We start from the raw sequence: 21,334 nt of genomic DNA, 5'->3' as shown, positions 1-21,334 counted from the left end.
TGCACAAGTAAATGTCTCATTGCCCGTTGAGCTAAGTGCTATGCATGAAAGAAAGGATGCTATGGAGCACAGCACCGCAGTGAGGATGGCAGCATGGGTAGTGTCCCCATTTTCCAGATGATGAAACTGAGGCCTATGGAAGTCCAAGGCTTTGCCCAAGGTCACACAGCTGGGGCAAATCCTGTGGTAGAGGTGGGACTCCAGTCTGGGGTTGGCCACTTCTAATTTAGTGCTGGTTCCATTGTCCAACAAGACATAACGGAGAGCAACCACGGCAGACTTCCCCTGCTTTCCGCCTGGGCGCACGCACACAGGCAGACAGAGACTCCACGACGAAAGAGTGACCCAAGTCTCAGCATCAGCAAGGGACTATCTGTGGTGGAAAGGAGAGGCCAGCAGTGATGGCACCAGAGGCAGTTCCAAGTCCATCATTCCGGTAGCAAGGTCTTGTCACGCTGCACCTGGATCCTGCCTCCTGCTGCACAGACTCTGTGAACTCCCTGAGGCCTGTCCAGGAAACTTACTTGCAGCATAAGTTTATTTTTTATCTTTTTAATACAATCATGTTAATTCCTATTTACTTTTTTTAAAAAATTTAATGTATTTATCCCCCCACCCCCCCGCTTGCTTGCCGTCTACTGTCTGTGTATTTGCTGTGCGTTTTTCTGTGTCTGCTTGTCTCCCTTTGTTGCATCATCTTGCTGTGCCGGCTCTCCGCCGGCGTGAGCCGTCGGCTCTCCCCGGGCGCAGGCCGTGGCCAGCTTGCTTTCACAAGGAGGCCCAGGGTTCACTTCCCATGTGATAGACAAGAGCCCAATCGATTGAGCCACATCCGCTTCCCTTGCAGCATAAGTAAACCAGAGTTTCTTTCTGTTTTTGGTTAGCAAGAACCCTGATTAGTACAGACATTGGTGCCTTCAGGGCATCATGGAAATCTGGTATTTGGTAATTGGCCTAGTTACGGTTGAAAGCAGGGAAATAGCCAGCTAGTGTTAAGGCATGGGACCCAGCAACTTACGGTAATTAGTGCCAAAAGAGCTAATGAAGTATCCCTTGTGCTCTCTAAAATGAAGCACCCATTGAAGGTAAGACTTTAGAAGCCTGAACAGCTGGTGCCACAGAACAGAAAAAAGGGCAGGGAGAAATCAGGTACTATGGGCCGGAATGAATTTCTTTAATGTTATTGGATTGCTTTTTTTTTTTTTAAGATCTCTTTATTTATTTCTCTCCCCCCCCACCCCGTCCCAGTTGTCTGTTCTCTGTGTCTATTTGCTGTGTGTACTTCTTTGTCCGCTTCTGTTGTTGTCAGTGGCACGGGAATCTGCATTTCTCTTTGTTGCATCGTCTTGTTGTGTCAGCTCTCCGTGTGTGCGGCACCATTCCTGGGCAGGCTGCACTTTCTTTCACGCTGGGCAGCTCTCCTTATGGGGTGCACTCCTTGCGCGTGGGGCTCCCCTACACAGGGAACACTCTGCGTGGCACAGCACTCCTTGCGCGCATCAGCACCGCGCATGGGCCAGCTCCACACGGGTCAAGGAGGCCCAGGGCTTGAACCACGGACCTCCCATGTGGTAGATGGACGCCCTAACCACTGGGCCAAGTCTGCTTCCCTTGGATCGCTTAAAGAAAGAAAACAACAAACTTAATTCCCTAGATTCTGAGCTCAAGGCAAGGACTAAAACTCAGAACACTTTCTAGGACAGGAATGAGAATCTCATCTCTTATAGAGACAAGGTTGAAACAACCCAAAACCAGACACATAGCTTGTTCTTGAGGGCTGTTGAATTACAACATCAGCAGAATTCATTCCCTTTGCAGGGTTCTTACATAAATTTAAGGGATTAATTCAGAAAGAGTGAAAATTGAGAGTCTGAGAACTTTCAGGATGGTAGTCACAGATTCAGAATCCAAAATCCATAAAATCTCCCATCCTGGCCAAAGCTGGCTCTTCTCTCTTACTGGATGTGGCTGTTCCTGCCTTAGTTGAAGAACTTACAACTCCTTTATCGTAGGAGGGGAAATCAGCACTCCTCATCATGCCTCCAGGCTTAAGACTAGATCAAATTCCAGTATGTTCCTGGGGACCAATTATAAAGTCAAACCCTGGAGAAGAAGACTTATGCACTGAAAGGATTACAAAACCTTGCTAATTTATACTGACAAAATTCTGGGGAATACACCGGGGAGATGAATTCTCATAAGGAATATCGTTTTAGATCTGGAAGAATTTTCTGATGTTGATGAGCCTGAATGGATTCAATGCTCTGGTTTGAGGACTTGATAAAAATTTCTTAATATAAAAAATTCAGGGGAAAAAAATATCCTCCCATCCCGAATTCTGACCCTTAAGAAAAAAATCATTGATGAGGGGAGTGCCAGCCTCTTTGAAAAAGTCCTCGAAAGGCTATGCTCCATGGTCCAGGCATGCTGATAGAAGGTGCCATGGTGGAATGGATCCCCTGATTTCAATGGGAAGGGGAGGAACCTGGTGTGACAGAGCCAGGTGACATCACATAAAGGTCAGAGGTTAGGTGAGTATGGTAACCCTTGTAATCTGAATGGTCCAAACTTGAGGATTTTTTTTTTTTTGAAGAGGTTAATGAGCATGGGTTTAAACTCAGAAGAGATGGGTATCCCATGAGGTCCTATTTGATTCATATAATTTAAAAAACGGTGCTTCTCATGAATAGAAGATGACCTAAGCCATTATAATAGAAAGTTTTCAGACCCTTAGTCAGTTTGCAGAACCAGAGTTCTTTGAATAAAGGAGGACTGGGTACTGTTGAGGAAATACTATGCAACAATATCACTAGTTAATTCCTTGAAGCTTCTTTGAGTTTCCTGCAAAGGAACCCATGGCCATATTCCAGAGTAACTGTGTATTGGCAAAGATCCAAGATTTTTTGAGTCTTATTAGATACTAGCTCTGAGTTAATAATGCTAATTTCTGAAAACCAGAGTCCCCCTGAGATTTTCTAACTAGAGTGGGGGTTTAGAGGGGGTTACAGATGACAAATGGAATGCTGATCTGAGTCTGCTCCATGTTACTTCCCCAGGTTCTAAGCATATATTTAAAATAGATGCCCTCAGGCTTGGCAGATTTCCTGCATTGGCTCCCTGACCCATGTGACAAAGACAGACCAAATGAAAGCCACTGCAGGTTTCTACTCACAATCAAAATAGTAAGTCAAGAGCAGAAGCGTATCTTGGAAAGAATCACAGGGTTTCCATCAAAGAAAGATGCAGAGGTAGTGAGCCCCACTCCATTTAACTGTCTAGTCTGGTCAGTGCATAAGATGGGTGAGTCTTGAGAAATGAAAATGGATTAGTGTAATTAATCATGTGATGATTCCAATTACAGTTCTGCCATGGTCCAGATGTGATCTCATGACTAAAACAAATTAATGCAGACCTAACACAGTGCAGGGAATAGTTTTCTCTTCTCTATCCTAGTGATCAGAGAACATCAAAAGTACTTTGGTTTCTCATGACAGGGACAGCAATATACCTTCCATCTGGCCTCAGAGCTATACCTACTTTTCAATTCTATGCCACACGTGGGGACCTTGGTCATTTCATCATTCCATAGAACATCACCCTGGTCCATGTTATTATGCTGTTAAGACCTAGAGATCATAGAATGGCAGGGACCTTGAAATGCAGATATGATTTACAGGGAGGGCAGAATAGTCTGTGAAAATACAGGGGACACAGTTAATTTTCTAAGAAACTAGTAGTCTGTTCAAAATGAAGAACAAGTTATTAAACTTTGTATCCCCCACCCCTAAGAAGGAGGCACATCACTTGTTGGACTATTTTAGATTTGGGGGGCAGCATATACCACATTTTTGTATACCGCCCCAACCTATTTCCTGTGTGATCAAAAATGCTTCTGGCTTTGAAAAGGGTCAGAGCTACTGAAGACTTCAAGCCAAGTTCTTACCTTATGATGCATTAGTTTCAGTGGTGCTTGAAGTATCTGCAGTGCTGAATGGAGCTTTTGACAAGACCAGAAGGAGAATCACAGTAGAGGCCTCTCAGGGTTTGGAGCAAAGCCATGCCTTCTTTGGCAGATAACTATTTGGCTTTTGAGAAACAGTTCCTGGCTTGCCCCTTGGAAACAAGAGAGTAAACACCTGACCAGGGAATACAGGGTAATTATTTAATCCAAGATACCCAAAATATTATCTGATCTACGCAGCCATTAAATTGAGCTTGCCTAAGAACACTCCTTCATCAAGTGGAAATGGTACAAATGGGCCTAGACCTGAGCAGGTCCTGGAAGCATGAGTAGGTGGCTCACACTTCCAGTGTGCTCCATTTTCTCAGCCAACTTATTGAGGTGAAAAAGTTCCCTGATCCAGATTTACAAATGGCTCTGCATGATATGCTGGCACAGTTGGAGTGGGATGTTATAATGTTACTGCCTGACTTAGAGATCTCCCTGAGGGACAGAAAAAGGAAATCCTCCTAGTAGGCAATACTTGAGTGGTACTTCACACTGTCTTTGTCTGGAAGAATAGAAGGCCTAAATTCTACAATGATTCATGGTAAATAGCTAATGATTTGACCAGATGGTCAGGGACTTGGACAAAACAAGATCAAAAGATTGGCAAAAAAGAGGGAGAGAGGCACGTGATTGGACTCTTAGAATGGACCCAGAATCATAAGCTTATTTTTGTCCTATGTGAGCATTCACCAAAAACTCCTGAAGACCCTGGAAGGGTCTTGATAAACAGGTAGGCAAGAGGACTGGCCCTAAGGTGGCCAATTAGTCTCTTTGCCTGGCTACCCCAGTGCTTGTTCAGTAAACAAAGTGGCTTTGAGGGACATCCTGTAGTAAATAGACGACATCTGACTCTTCATGTCCCTTTCATAGAAGGGGACAGTGATTTGTCCTCACTGGATTCTGGATTTGGATTTGCTTTCCCTACCTGCCATAATTCTGCCAGCTGCACTATTTGTAGACCCACTGAATGCTTTATCTGCTATCATCATATCCTATGCATATACTTAGAGATTCTGAATCATTTCTAAGCAGTCTTCTCTGACCTCTTTACAAAAAGTCATCTTCTCCAAGACATTCTTTTCCTGATTACCCTGCCTTTCTTCCTTCATGGCAGTGATCATTATCTGAGCTGATTCATTTGGTTTTTTAGTCACTCATTTCTCACCTGTCTTCTGCACTACAAGTAAGTTACATGACAAAAGAGATCTTGAATTTCTTCTTCATTTTTATATTCCTAGCACCTAGGACAGCATGTGTCACATGGCAGGCAATCTATAAATACTTGTGAGATGAATGAAAGGATGTATATACCATGCAATCACTTGCACTCCTGTGTATACCTAGAAATACACAAACACACACATATGGGTACACACACACATACACATACATAGACACACTCAAGACATAATTAGAAACATACACACAGACACACAGATATGTAATGCACACATACATAGACACATACACAAACTCACATAACCACATGCTTCCTCCAGGAAACTCAGGAGCCTTTGCCCATCCATGCAGGGACTGGCGAGGTCCTTCTTCGCCTCCTTTCAATCCCCTCCAGGTGGTCAGAGTTTTCCCAGCTAGGGTGGAGAAAGAGCTCAGAGTGTGGACACCCCCGCCCCTCTCCTCCCCAGAAGCAGCCCTGCTGAGCGTCCCCCACTCTGGGCTGTGTTAGTGCCCCTGGATGCAGAACACATCCATTTCCTGGTGCTGGCCAGGTCACTTTTCAGTCTGCAGATGGGAAGCCTGAGGCCAGAGAGGGGCAGCATTTGGTCCACGAGGGCTCAGAAAGGTGCTGAGTGCTAGTGTCAGCCAGGCTGCGTGTGACTGTTACCTGGATGGCTCAGGGCCTTGGTGTCTGATCCTGCCTGCCTCAGCCCGATCCCTCACTAGAGAAAGGGGTTGGAGCTGCTGCCCAAGCCAGGAAGCCCAGAAGCTGCTATGAACAAGACTTGTCAGACAGATCCGGGTCTCTGCCTTAAGATGCTGTTCCTGAAAGTCTCCCAGGAAATCCTGCAGCCCCACCCCTCCTTCTTGGGACCCCTTCACCTCCTCTGCTCTGAGTCTCTGAACCACCTCAACTCAGGCCTGACAAGCCTCCTCTCCCTGCTACTAGAATCCTCTCTGCCCAAAGGGTGTTCAGGTTTTCCTTGTACCTACAGGGGTGGGAACTCATCACCCCCCAAGGAACCCAGCTCCTTCTAACCATGGACAATCTTCTTTGGTTTAGTGACTCCTTTTTTGGGCTTCCCCACTCTACCTGTTCCTTTTACTCCAGAATAGCCATTCAAAGTTCATGAAATGGGGTGTGGTCTTCCTAGAATCTTTTCAACTTCCTAGTGACCATCTCAAGATACTTTATTCCATCCAAGGAGGACATGCTTTCAAGTTCTCACTACTCAATATTCATTCAAAAAATATTCATTGAGCTCCTGCTATGTGCTCAGGCTTGGGCAACAGTGGAGAGCATGACAGGTTGTTAACTTGCCCCCATGGATTCTTACATTTCCCAAGGGAGACAGACCAAAGACAATTTTAAACATATGAATAAGAACAATTGCAAGTTATGATAGAGTCCAAGACAGAAAGAAACATTGCCCTGATGTATGTAAAATAATGGGGTGGGGGAGCAAGTGAAGTTTGGTGGTTGAGCACTTGCTTCACATGTATGAGGTCCCAGGTTCAATCCCTGGTACCTCCAAAAATATATAATGGGATAAAACCCACTGTTGATTCTGTGGCTCAGAAATCTCATGAGGAAGGGTCCTTTAAGTTGGATCTGAAGGATAAGAAAGAGCCACTAAGACAACCAGTAAGATGGCAGTGGAGAAAGGAGCTCCTAGAGTCAGCTCCTGCTATCGGGCAGTTAGGAAACACCCACAGCTCTCTGGTGCTAGCTGAAGCACCTGTTTGGGGGCTCCAGGAGACCAGAAGAGCATCCTGCAACATCCTTGAAGGAGTGGAAGGAGAAGACTGCAGAGAAGATTCATAAGTAGAGTGCTCCACACCATGGAGGCCAGTGTCCATCCTGCACTGGAGGCACAAGCCGCCTCAAGAGCTGTTCTGTGGCTGGAACTGAAAGCACCACTTCCCAAAAATGGGAGAGGAAGAGATGGTTAGGTGCCAACTTCAGCTACTGGTGAGTAAATTCAGCAGGCTAAAGTATAATCCTGAGAACAGCTAAAGTTTGAGCCTGTCCAAGCAGAAAGAGATTGGTAGCCACCATCTTAACTCTGTGTCTGGCACGAGGGAAAGCTGGGTGGACTGAAAATCACAGTGCTGGTAGGGACCGGCTTCTTTCCATCCAGATCAGATTGCAGCTGTAGCCTAAGCCCCAGCCCCACTTCTGGTAAGGAGGAGGCTGGCGGGCCCTGCACCAGCCTTTCTGGGAAATTACGGGCCAAGCCACAGACAGGGTGTTTGTTCTACTTTGGCAGCACAAGCTGCCCCAGGAGCTATTCTGTGGCTGGAATTGGAAGCTCCATTTCCCCTAAACAGGGGAGGAGGAGACAGTTGGCCAATGATTTTGGCTACTGATTAGTAGACTCGACTGGCTAAGGTATAACCCTAGGAATAGCTAGGGTGTGAATCTGTCTAAGTCAGAAAGAGGCTGGTAGCTGCCATTTTGACTCTGCCTGCAGCCTGAGGGAAAGCTCCTGAAAATCACAGTGACGGTAGGAACTGGTTTCTTTCACCCACACTGGCCTGCAGCCCTAGCCTAGGCTTCAGCCCTACCTCTGGCAGGGAGGAGGCTGGCAGGCCCTGCACCAGGCTATCCAGGTAACTGCAGGTACATTTGGCTGGCACAGACTGAATAATTGGAAGTCTACCAGGGCAACTGTGGTCACCTTGGACCTGCACTGCATAGATTGCTGCCCACACCTGCAGCTCCATACCTACCCTAGGCAGAGGGAAAAGGGACATGAAGCTTCATCGGTCTCTCTGGGCAACTATAGTCTAGGCCTGCATGACTTGGATTATTCCACACAGGTGTGACTCTCTCCCTTCCCCTGGCAAAGGAGAAAGTTGGGACAAGCTTCACTGGTCCCTGGCACAATGAGGGCAGCTTGAGCCTCTACAGCTTATAGCACCAACTACATCCTTGGCTCCTACTACACAATCAGCAAGGAAGAAAAGGCAGGAAGCCCTAAACAAAAGAGAAAAACTGCATCCATAATAAATATTCTAGTAAGCCAGATGCCAAGACATCAACAAAAATTACAATCCACACCAAGAAAGAGGAAGATACAGCCCAGTTAAAGGAACAAGATAAGCCTCCAATTGACATAAAGGAATTGAGACAACCAATCATAGATATTCAAACAAATCTCCTTAATAAATTCAATGAGATGGCTAAAGAGATTAAGGATGTTAAGAAGACACTGGCTGAGCACAAAGAAGAATTTGAAAGCTTACATAGAAAAATACCTGATCTTATGGGAATGAAAGGCACAATAAATGAAATTTTTAAAAAAATTGGGGGAAGTGGGCATGGCTCAACTGATAGAGCATCCGTCTACCATATGGAGGTTCTAGGGTTTGATCCCCAGGCCTCCTGACCCATATGATAAACTGGCCCACACACAGTGCTGTCACGCACAAGGAGTGCCCTGCCACACAGGGGTGCCCCCAAGTAGGAGTGCCCCACATGAAAGGAGCACTCCCCACAAGGAGAGCTGCCCTGTGTAAAAAAAGCACAGCCTGTCCAGGAGTGAGGCCCCACACATGGAGAGCAGACATTAGCAAGATGATACAACATAAAAGAGATGAAATTTCCAAGTGCTACCAGCAAATGGACACAGAGAGCAGACAACAGGGGGATGGGGAGAGAAATTAAAAAAATAAAATCGTTTTTTAAAAAATTGGAATCATGTAATAGCAGATATGAGGAGACAGAAGAAAGGATTCGTGAGCTTGAAGAAATGACCTCTGCAAGTGAATGTACAAAAGAACAGATGAAGAGAATGGAAAAAATTGAACAATGTCTCAGGGAAATAAATGGCAGCAAAAGACATGCAAACATACATGTCATGGGTGTCCCAAAAGGAGAAGTGAAAAGGGGCAGAAGGAATATTTGAAGAAATAATGGTAGAAAAATTTCCAACCTTACTGAAGGACATAGATATCCATTTCCAAGAAGCACATTGTACTCCCATCAGAAAAAATCCGAATAGGCCAACTCCGAGACACATTCATCAGAATGTCAAATGCCAAAGACAAAGAATTCTGAGAATAGCAGAAGAAGAGCAACACATAAAAATAAGGGATACCCAATAAGATTAAGTGCTGATTTCTCAGTAGAAATCATGGAGGCAAGAAGACAGTGGTCTGATATATTTAAGATACTATAAGAGAAAAACCTTCAGCCAAGAATCTTATATCTGGCAAGATTGTCTTTCAAAAATGAAGGCGAGATTAGAATATTCACAGATAAACAGAAACTGAGAGAATTTCTAACCAAGAGACCAGATTTTCAGGAAATGCTAAAGAGTGTGTTAGAACCTAAAAAGAAAAGACAGAAGAAAAAGGCCAGGAAGAGAGTCTAGAAATGAAGATTATATCAATAAAAGTAGCCAAAATTGTTAAAAGAGTGGGGAAAATAAAATATGACAGATAAGATTCAAATAGGAATGAACTTGACTAATGATATAAAGCACTTGTATTCAGAAAACTGCAATTTGATGTTAAAAGAAAGAAAAAAATACCCAAATAACTGGAAGAGCATTCCATGCTCATGAATGGGAAGACTATCATAAAGACATTAATTCTACTCAAATTGATACACAGATTCCATGCAATCCTGATAAAAATTCCACCAGCATTAAAAAATAATTGAAAACATGATCATCAAATTTATTTGGAAGGGTAAGGGGTCTTGAATAGCCAGAAATATCATAAAAAGGAAAAGTGAGCCCTTATCTCCAGACTTTAAATCATATTACCTAGGTATAGTGATTAAAACAGCATGGTACTGGCATAAAGACAGACACATAGACCAATGGAACCAACCTGATGGTTCAGAAATGGACCCTACTATGTATGGTCAAGTAATTTTTGACTAGCCTGTCAATCCCACACAGCTTGGGCAGAACAATCCATTTAACAAATGGTGCTGAAAGAATTGGATATCCATAGCTGAAAGAAGGAAAGAGGACCCCTATCTCACACCTTATCCAAAAATTAACTCAAAATGGATCAAAAACCAGAAAATACAAGCAAGAACCATAAAACTTCTAGAAGGAATTGTAGGAAAATATCTTCAAGACCTGGTGGTATGTGGTGGATTCTTAAAGTAGAAAAGAGGAGGACTGAGATGGACTACTGATGTTTAATGTATGTAGAAGTTTTAATTAGCTTTATTGTAGAAGTGTGGAAATGTATGGAGTGGATGGTAACACACAGTGAGTAACAGCTAGTTTATAAATGGGGATGTGACTGAAAATGATAGTCTAGGTATGTAAATGCCAGTTGACAGAACGCTAGAGAATAATCTAGAAACTGAATAGCACAGTAAACCAAGAGGTGGATGAGAATTGTGGTTGGTGGTACAGATGCAAGAGTGTCTTTTGTGAGCTAGAACAAATATATATCACTACTGCAGGTTGGTGAGAATGTGGAGAAGCATGGGAAAAATACAACTGGAGTGACCTATGGAGTGTGATTAGCAGTAATAATATAATATACTTGCATCTATGCCGAAGATGTACTGTGCTGATAATGGGGCAGTATGGCGAATGTGTGCCAAATGTCCACCATGAACATGGGAACAATCAGGTAATATTATTTTGTCTGTAAAAAATGTTCCACCACAGTGTGGTGTGTTGATGCATGGATGTTGTTTGGGAATTTTACACATGTGCATGATTGTTTATAAGTTTACACCTTCTGTCATAAAAAATATATTTAAAAAATAACAATAGAGTGGGTTGGGGGAAAAATACACCAAATGTAAGGTAAAGACTATGATTAGTAGTAAGATTTTGACAATTTTCTTTCATAATAGTAACAAATGTCTCGCAGCAATGCAAGGTGTTGGTGGAGGGTTGATGTATGGGACCCCTGTATAATGCTATGCATGTTTGCTTTGTAAGTCCACAACTTTTACTATACACTTATTTTTTATGTATGTTCATATATAAATGATACAAAGATAATAATAATAGGGTGGGTTGGGGGAAAATACTTTGGTTAGTAGTAATATTTTGACAATGCTGTTTAATCATTAGTTAAGAGTGTTTCACAACAATGCAAGGTATTGGTGGTAGGGTGAGTTATGAGAGTCCTGTATGATGCTATGTATGTTTGTTTCGTAAGTTCACAACTATTAGTGTACACTTATTGTTTATGTATGTTTATGTGTGAGTGATAAACTTCAACAAATTTTTTAAAAATTAAAAGAAAAAAAAAGAAAGAGCCTCTAAGAAAAGGGCAGGAGGAGATCATCCAGGTAGAGGGAAAAAGATCTGCCAAAGTCCTGGGGTATGAATCATGTTTTAATAAAATTGATAATAAAAATAATTAAATAAAGGGAATGATATTTTAAACACACACACACACACACACACGGCTCTAGGGTGGGAAGCAACTTGGTTATCATTTCCCCTCCTTTCTCATTTGGCAGCATCACTTTCCCTGGTGTGGTCTCTTCCCTTTCTCCCTCCCCTGCCCAATTAGAAGGAGTTTCCCTGCCCTACTCTGGGGTGTATTGCCAAGGACCCAGAGCTCCACAGAGCAGTCATTAGTCCAGCAGCTTAGCACATCAGCTTTGTGAACTCTCACATGATTTCTAACTTCTTGGAGGCTCAGTTTCCTCAAATATTTAATGGGTAAAATTTGTTATGCCTTCTTTGAAGGGCTGTTGGGAGGAGCCAAAAAGATAGTCAAATTCTGTGCAGGTGTAACCAGAATCACCTACCTCATTTGACAGTATTAGCCACAAGTCTCTTAATATTCCAGTTAATTGCTCAGTACCCACTTGGTTGACTTCACTTTCTTCCCTGCCCAAATGAACCCAGGAGGTTTCTCTGTTCAAAAGAGAGAGCCCTGCTTTCCATGGTAGGAAGAAACTATAGTCTTCATTTATGCATCAGTACAACTGCTTCTGTTGCAGGCACATGGTGTCTCTGTTGGAGACATGATCTACACAGCCTTGTGGACCCTTGTCTACTGGGTGGTGGAGAATTCTCTGTGACCTCAACATGTTGGCTTCAAGATGATAGCTTTCTTAGACACACTTGGCCATTGATTCCAAAGCACAATTACCATATTAGGCCAAGAAGGGCTTCTGGTGTCATCCACATGGGAAACCAGACCTGAGCCAGGCCATCATTTCAGGTGCTCCCTTCACATGTGGAGAGTGGGGGAGGTACTTGGTTTCTTTTCTGGACAACGGACTATCCCAACCTACAAGAGATAACACTGAACATGGAGGATTCTTGGGCCTTATGTAGAGACCAATGTCTCAGAGACCAGCTCTGCAAATGAAGAGGGTGGTGTGGTAGTGTATTAGTTAGTCAAAAGGGGCGCTGATGCAAAGTGCCAGAAATCTGTTTGCTTTTTTAAAGGGTATTTATTTGGGGTAGAAGCTTACAGTCAAAGGCCCTAAAGAGTCCAACTCAAGGTACCATAAGAGGTACTTTCTTACCCAAAGTGATTTACCACATGTTGAAGCAAGCTGGCGGGCAAGGACTGGGAAGGTTCAGCCTTCCTTCTTTTTCTTATGGCTCCATGGGTCCAGCTCCTTCTGATCTCAGCCGTAGGTTGGCATAAGGCTCTTCTCTCTTCATGGGCTCATTTCTTTCCAGGTTCAGCTGCTCTGTTCTCTTTACAAGGTCAGCTGTAAACTATCAGGTGAATGGCTCTACTCCCTCTGGGGCTCCAGCATCAAAACCAAGTTCTCACCTCTGCTATGTCTTTTTCTATTTATCTACTTCCATCTTCTCCATAATCAAGTGTCTGTATATAAACCCACAAAGGGGGTGGGGGACAGGGACTCAAACTAAGTCACCCTCATGATGTGGTGGAATCAAAGCCCTAATCTTAACATAATTTAATGAAAAACATCTCAGTTGAATCTAATACAATCAAAGGGTTATCATGCCCGGAGGAACAGACCAGTTTATAAACATAATCTATATCTCTTTTTGGAATTCATAAATAATATCAAACTGCCATGGATGGGGTGGGAGAAGTCTTGCCACCTTATAATAAGCCCTGTCACAATCTTCTCTGGAACCACAGGAACCTTCTTGCTTTGCATTTGGAGAGCTTAGAGGGACATCCTCCTAGGCCACTCTGCCAAGTGACACCTCCCTGAACAAGGAAGGGTTGCTCCAAGGGACACTTCTGTGTGTACTTCAACAGGGAAATAGCTGGCAGTTTCTCTTACCACCCCTGACCCTAAGCTAAATGTCTTCTTTCCAGGCGTTCAGGGACAGTACATTTCCCATTTCATCCTCACCAACCACCCCATGAAGAAGGAGCTGTTGCAAGAATTAGAAAGAATGCTGTATGATTTGTGCCTAGAAGAGAGCTGCTTCATAAATGACAGACATTACTGCTGTTATTTTCTGAATGCAGTCTGTGTTCCCCCTCAGCACCCCAAACTGTCTTAGGCTTAAAGATGGCTTGGGACCGGCTTTCCTGATTCAGTGAAATCTCCTCCCAAAGGTGAGGAAAGAGCATGCCCTTTACTGCCTCCCTGAGCCAGCGGTTAAGAGGCCCTGCTCCCCCACCCGCAGTGCTCACCCTGACCCCTCCAGGTGGACCAACCAGGTGAGCCAGCAGCAGGGAGAGGAAGGGCAGCAGGGAAGGGGAAGCAGGAAGTTGAATCTGTGGTGGGGAGAGGCAGGAACAGGCCAGGTGGGAGGTGAAGCCCCCAGGCCACGCTAAGGGGAAGCCAGAGAGCCTGGGCTAGCAGAAGAGGGGGCGTCAGTGCCTTGCCTGCCAGGCACCAAGGTCCTCATCCTGCAAGGTGAAGGCCATGTCAGACAGTTAACCTAGCCACACTCCCTGCCTCCTTGGACTGACTGCGGGCAGAGGCTGTGGCCCACCCTGAGGCCAAGGTATCGGCATCAGCTAGGCCACCCTCAGCTGGAGAGGGGCCTCCCATGAACAACTGGCCTCCAGATAACAGGCCCAATGTTGCCGTGCTGGCCCAGACACTCTTGCTCCTCCCACTTCCAGATCCCCACATTTGAGCTCTTCAAAACAAAGTGGGTGACCTTCTCTGAGTCCAGGGGGTAAGTGAGCAGACTCCTCTCAGTGCTCTGAAAAATGCCATAAGTCAGAAGGGGTCGAAAGGAAAACACTCATTTGCTGGCTGGTTCAGCCAAGGCAGCCACCTTTCCGGGCCATGGCATTCTCCCCCCAAAATGACCTTTGAGGTTCCTTCTGGCTCTAGCATTCAATGGTATAATAATAATAATAACAGCTAATCTTCTGAGCGCTCATCTAATTCAGTCCTACCGAGCTAGCACTAATAGGATCCCCACTTTAAAGTCAAGGAAACTACCGTTTAGAAAGGATAGTTTCCCAAGGTGCCCAGCAGGTTTGTGGCAAAGCCTGGATTCAAACCCTTGACTCCCTGAGTGCAGAGTCCCCCACACGTAACGCCTTTGCTATGTCCTCCCTGCCCGCCTTACAGTGTATGGGCTATCAAGCCAGGACTGGTCCAAGCTGGACTTCCGCTGAAGAGCTTGGATCAGCGACCGTTTGTTCTGGCTTTGTGCTCTGTGGCTTTAAGAAAACTTTTCCTCTCTTCCCGCTGTAGTTTCTGAAGAACCTGGCCAACCTGGCTGGCACTACCAGCCGAAAGAACTCCGTGTGAGGATGTCAAGCAGGCTCTTGTCTAAGAAAGCAGATGTGTGGAGGGGAGGGACCAAAGAGTAATTAGGGCACTCTCTCGTAGGCAGGCGGTGCCTCCTTCTTGGGGGAAGATGGCAGGCCCATCTGTCAACAAGTTCTTGATGCTGTTCTGGACGGCCACCATGGGGGTAGAGGGATGTGGCGAGCAGAGAGCCAGCCCAGGTCTGACAAGACGTGAGCACACCGTTTCTGCTCTCCCTTCCCCCTCACCCCTCCACCCATACCCTGGAGCTCAAACGCTGTTAGGAGAGATTAATTTGTACACAGAAAGTGAAGGAACAATAAGATGATTTGTGCCAAGTGTGTGGTCTGTCTACTCATAATCTACTCATTAACAAGCATTTATTGAGTCTGCTCAGGCCCAGGCGCTGGGCTAGGCAAGGGGATAGACCAAAGAGAGTGAGCTTTCCTGCTTAGGTGTCAACCAATCAGGGCCACGCTAGAGCAAAGTGGGCTCCCAGGCTTCATGGTAGCCCTTAGGAGGTACCAAGCACTGGGCTAAATACTTTTCTTGGAGTTCCCTATTTAATTCTTACAAAATTTTGTGAGGTGGGTATTATTACTGCTCTCCCATTAAATGGGGGGAAACTGAGGCTTAACAAAGGTTTGTAAAACTTGCCCACGATCCTGTAGCTTCTAAGTAATGGGGGCAGCACATGAATCTGAGAAACATGACTTTAGAGCCCAAGGCCAGGGAGTGGATGTATCTCAAGTGGTGGAGCGTCTGCTTTCCGTGTACAAAGTTGAGAGTTCATCCCTGGTACCTCCTAAAAACAAACAAACAAGCGAAAAACCAACTCTCACTGGGGAGAGAAAGTAGCTCTGTGGCTGAGCACCTGCTTCCCATGTGCGGGGTCCTGGGTTCAATCCCTAGTTCCTCCTGAAAAATAAAAAAATAAAGCCCAAGGCCTTTTGGGTGGGACTGTGGAGAGGGCGGACTTCAGCCTGAGGGGGCCAAGGAAGGCTTTTCAGAAGAAAGGACACGTGGGCTGGTCTTGAAGGAGGAGCAGGAGTTTGGCAAGGCAGGAGGTGGGCTGAGGGCATCCCTGGCAGAGAAAGTCTAGGGCACAAGGGGCGTGGCATGTTTGGGGGTGGGGTAGTGTTGGGGGACAGGGATGCTGGACAGGTGGGTGGTGCTGGAGCTGGGCTGTGAAGGACTCTGAGTGCCCGTCGATTTCTTCCTGGAGAAAGTGGGGGGTGCTTGAAGGAACGGTCAGTCGGTGCTCCCTCCATCCAGAGGAGGATGGGCTGTGTAGCAGGGAACAGAACCAACATTGTGGATGGGGGGCTTGAGCTGGTGATTGTGGAGTTGAGGGCATGAAAGAGGGAGGAGGAGGTCATGGTGAGAGCAGAGGGGAGGAGGAGGGAGGCCCCCAGGCTAGCTGGCCCAGGGTGCATAAGGAGGGGGAGGATGGGAAAGGTGGGCAGGTCCTTGAACCCTGAACTTGAGTTTGCCCCTGGAGCAGCCGGTGGTGGCTGTGTGGACGGGGACATGGCCCCAGGCTGATGGGGCTTTGAGATGCAACGGGCCAGGCAGTGTGGCTGGAGGGTGAACAGGAAAGACATCGTCCCTGGCCTTCTTGGAACTTGCAGTGCAGGAGTCGAGGCAGACATGAATCAAATAGCCACAGGCATCAGGGATAACTGCGAAGGACTTAGCAGCTGACCGGAAGCCCAGGGAGCCTGGGGGAATGTAGGCAGCAGCCCTCGGCCTGATCTCCTAGGCACAGGTGGGGAGGAGGTAGGGAAGAGTATCCCAGGCAGAGGATACAGCAAGAGCAAAGCCTCCGAGGCAGGAAGAAATGCAGTAAATTGGAGGAAAGGCAAGAAGGTCTGGGTGGCTGGAGCACAGAGCACCAGGGGGAGGATGGCACAAGATGGCAGACATTTTGGGGTCTTATTGAAGAACAAGTGCAAGATGGTGAAGAGTTTGAAGAGGGAAAAATGACATAGGAATATCTGTGTTCTGCACAGATTCCTCTGGCTACTGGAAGGAGACTGGATTGCAGCGGGTAAGTGTGGCTATGAGGTCCAGTTAGGAGGCTGCTGAAGACACCCTGGGAGAGCCGAGGGGTCCTGGATTCAGGCCATGATCACGGAAGCCAGAAGACACGATGGATGGTACAGGTATTTGGAAGGTGGACTCAGCAGGACTTGGTGACTGATTGTGTATGGAGGGGTTAGGAAGGGGGCAGCAATGACTTCCGGCTCCCAGCTTAAATGGCACGATGGACGGTAGGGCCCTTTGGGGAGGTGGGAAGCAGATTTTAGGAGATAGAATGATAGGTTTGAGATGCCCGAGAAACAGCCAAGTGGAGCTCAGAAGGCAGTTCTGGGTTGGAAATGTGGATCTAGGAGTCACTGGCTGGAGATGGAAATTCCATCCAGGCGAATGCCTAAGAAAAGAGCATGGGAAGGGAAGAGGACCCAGGTCCAAACGCTAATGCTTGGGTGCAGGAGGAGCTGACCAGGGAGACTGAGAAGTCGCTGGCAGGGCTGTGGGGACAAACCAAGAGAGTGTCAGAAAACCCATAGGATAGAACATCAGCCAGTGAAAGGACATAGAAGGTCTGTAAGGTCGAATGCCAGAAGAGACCATTGGATTTAGTGAAGTGGAGGTCCCTGGTGACCTGAGCAAGAGTGATTTGGTAGAGGGTGGAGGGGGGCAGACATGGCCTCCTGGGTTGAGGACTGGGTGGTGAAGTTAGGGCAATGGGACCTGGAATAACTGGAAGAGGAAGAGGAGCAGGGCCTTATTAGAAGGGAAGAGAGTCAGGGAAGATCTGATTTGTTTGCTGGCTGCTCAGTTTTAGGATGGGAGGAATTGGGTCAGTTTAAGGGCTGAGGAGAGGGAGCCAGCCAGGCCTGAAAGGCTCCAGTTTTATTTCAGAGAGTAGACCCTGGAGACTGAGAATAAAACATTCCAGTAGAACCCTGGGAAGAAAATAATTTGGCTTTTTTAGCTGAGCAGAGAAAAGGCAAGCCAGCTATTGCCCTTTGGCTCCACTGAAGAAGGTCAAAGAAAGGCCTCTTGGGAATTGGAGAAGAGAAGGAAGGGAGGGGAAGAAAGGAGAGCTGAGGGCCACCAGACAGGGAGAGGAACATCTAAAGGTACAAAGGAGTAGTAAGGGGAGATGTCAAAAGTGAGAGCACACATCCAAGGTCTTATGTATGGCTAATGATTTCTCTCTGCATTCTTTGAAACTACTGTATTTAAAGTTTGGTGTTTGAACTTGAATTTGACTCTTGGGAATGGCAGCGTGTCGAGGAAGAGCTCTGGCTTGGGAGGCAGGAGATGAGGATCTGGTTCCAGCTCTGGCTTCAGGAACTTGGGCTTCAGTTTCCCCAGATTTAAACTGGGGCAGGGATGAGCGTTTCTAAGATGTTCATGTGAAGCTGTGGTTTGGCAACCTTGCTGCGTGCTGGTGGCTTGGCGCTCAGGAAGTGTGTTTGCTGCGTGGGACTGCAAGAGGTAATGATAGCACTGAAGATGATAGTGATAGCTCAAGTGTATTGAACGCCTCTGCTGCGATCCCCACGGTGCCAAGAGCTTTGAATGTGTTATTCCTTAATCCTCACAAGAACCCTGAGGAGGGAGCATTACCCTCTTTCCATGGATGAGAAAATTGAGTCTCAGAAAGGGGACCCCCTTGCCCAGGGTCACACAGCCAGGAAGTGGCAGGGTTGGGATTTTCCGCATGTCATGGTGCCTCTGACCACGTGGGGCAGACACACAAGTCACCTGTCCTTCAGAGGAAGGAATGCCGCTGGCCAGGCCTCCTCATCTGACCACAGGGCAGTGCAGGGGCAAGGGCCAAGCCAGGCCTGGCAGGTCAAACCAGGATTGGGATGAACAGGGCAGGTGGAAAAGAGTCCCAGGGCTGAGGGTCAGAGCTGGGGCAGAGAGCTGGTGGGTTCTGAGGTCAAAGGCCACATCAGTGAGAATGCCAAGTCCAGGGGTCTGAACCGGACCTTGTAGACTTGGGAGCCTTGGAAGCTTTGGGAGGAAGGGCAGTGAGCTGGTGGCAGGATCCATACCAAACAGGTGGAGATGAGCCTGGGGTCCAGCAAGGAAGGAAGGCAACCAGTAAACCCAGAGGGAACTGGGTGATGAGTTTGGATGGGGAAGGAACAGAAGGCCTGGCCTGATGGCCTCTCCAGGTCCAGAGCTAGGCTTCCCGCCTCCTGGGGAAGAGGCGGGGAACCTGAGCAGGCCAGCTCCAGCTCCGGTGAGTCTGAGATGGGTTGGGACGTGCCTATAAGTATTTGTCTCTGTTGGATTTTGCTGTCTGTTTATAAACTTATCTCTGCCTTTGGCAGCAGCTGGGAGCTTGTGAAAGCCCTAACCTGCCCCATCTCCTGTCTCCTGTCTTGTTGCCTTCTGGGCAGCTGGGGGGTGGGGGGTCAGCTGCCTCCCCTCCCTGCTCCGGGCCTCAGCCTACGACTCTGCCAGCCTCCTTGGCCTCCTGCCCTCTGGGCTTGTCCTGGCCCCAGCATCCCTGGAGGCCAGGAGGCCTCATCTGTGTGTTCCCTGCAGCCACCGAACTCAGGAGCCAGGATGGCACTCTCACCCAACATTGACATTGATTTTTCCCTAAGCACTTTCACATGCATTACCCGTTTAATGCTCATTTGTGAGATGGAGCCCCTGGCTCCGGCCAGCAGCTGGTTGTGAAGGCAGAGCCAGAGGCAGGGGCTGCTCCAGGTTCTGCCTCAGGGCTGGAGGGGTCTGAGAGTCAGGACTCCGGGGTTCCAACCCTGGCTCTGACGTCGTTCACTGTGGAGCGGGGTGGGCCGAGGAAAGCATTCACTAGTTGTTCTTTAAATGCTCTTCAATTCTGAGAGCCTTTGGAAGACTGAACCAGATTCTTTATTCAGCACCTGCCTTGGCCCTTCCTGTGTGCCCGACCTGGGCTGGGGGCTGGGGCCGCTGCGGTAGACCGTGGCGCCTTAGAGGCCTGGCGGTTAATAAAGGGCGGCCTTGCCCTTCCGCCTTGCCTTATCTGCGCTATTCTGCTTCTTCATGACCCTGGTCCAGGCATCCCCTCAGGGCAGGCGGGAAGTGGGCAAGACTGAGGGCCAAGGGCAGAGACACCCCCACTCCCCACCAGCTGGGGGCATGAGGGACTCAGGACGTGGCATTATCACCGAGGCAGTACCAAGGTGATAGGTGCTGTGCTGGGGTGGGGACTTTGTGGGGCCCTCCCGGCGTGAACCTTGTTTCCTTGCCAAGGGGCCTCCTGCCCTCCCTGCAGTGACTGCCCCTGAGCTGCTCTCAGGCCCAGACCCACCCTCCCCACAGACCAGCCAGAGACGAGGGTTGCATCCTGAAAAGGAGAAAACTCAGCCATCAGGGTTCCCTGACTCAGAACATCCAAGAAGGAACGGTCTTCAAGGGGACTCTTCTGCCCTTTCCCCATTTACAGGTGAGAAACTGAGGCCCAGACAGGAGAGGGACGTGTCTGAGTGAGATTTGGAGCCAGTCCTCCCAAGTCCCAGGCAGAGCTTCCTTCCAGAGCATGATGCCGCCTCGCTGATAGCCACAGTTACTGTGACGAGTATCGCAGTCTTCGTGGTAGACAGTGTCACCTCTGCCTATGTGGTGACACTCCTATTGGCCAGACACTCATTTGATCCTCCCTCAACCGCCATATGAAATAGCCACCATTATCCCCGTTTTACAGATGGGGAATCGAGGCTTAGAGAGGCCAAGTGAACTGTCCAAGGGTTCCCAATCACCTGGTGGCAGTGTGGGGAGGGTTTCCACGCAAACCCCAGTTCTCCTGCTCATCGCCTGTGTGGCCTCGGGGTCACTTACCCTTTCTGAGCTTTAGATTCCTTCCCTACTGAATGGAGCTCCCCATTCCTGCCTCAGGGGTGGCTGTGAACAGGTCTAACAGCACTGCTAGTACCCCTGCCTCTGCAAGCTGTGTGTCCCTGACAAGCCTCTTACCTACTCTGTACTTTGAGGCCTTGGCTAGGCATGGGGAAAGCAACACCCACTTCATAGGGTGAGTGTGGTGATGACAGGAGAGTGTTCTGGCAAAGAGCCGGTGCTCAATAAACCACAGTTTATCTGAAGCCGCCTAATTTCTAGGTGAATAGATGCTTCCATAGCCACCTCCTGTGACTGGGCACGTGGGTTGCGTCTGATGATCTGCCACATTGTAAATGTGGCTAAAGTGGACATCTTTTTGGCTTTAAGTCCCCAGGGGATTGATTGCTGCCTGGGTCAAAGGGTCGCAGGGCACTTTTGCAAGTTATCAGCTTTCCTTTAGGAACAGGGTCCTGAGGTCACATAGACCTGCGTGTGCATCTCCACAGGGCCATTTCCTAGCGCATGGTCTTGGACAGGAGATTTGTCTGTCAGGTTGCTCCTCTGCTCTAGAGGTATTTGCTCCAGGCCAGTGAACATTCCTAAGCCCTACTTTTTGTTTTTTGCTAATA

The sequence above is a fragment of the Dasypus novemcinctus genome, chromosome 9, assembly GCF_030445035.2.
Source record: "Dasypus novemcinctus isolate mDasNov1 chromosome 9, mDasNov1.1.hap2, whole genome shotgun sequence".
Classification (NCBI taxonomy): Eukaryota; Metazoa; Chordata; class Mammalia; order Cingulata; family Dasypodidae; genus Dasypus; species Dasypus novemcinctus.
The sequence above is the reverse complement of the archived record's forward strand: the minus strand, read 5'-3'. Positions refer to the sequence as shown.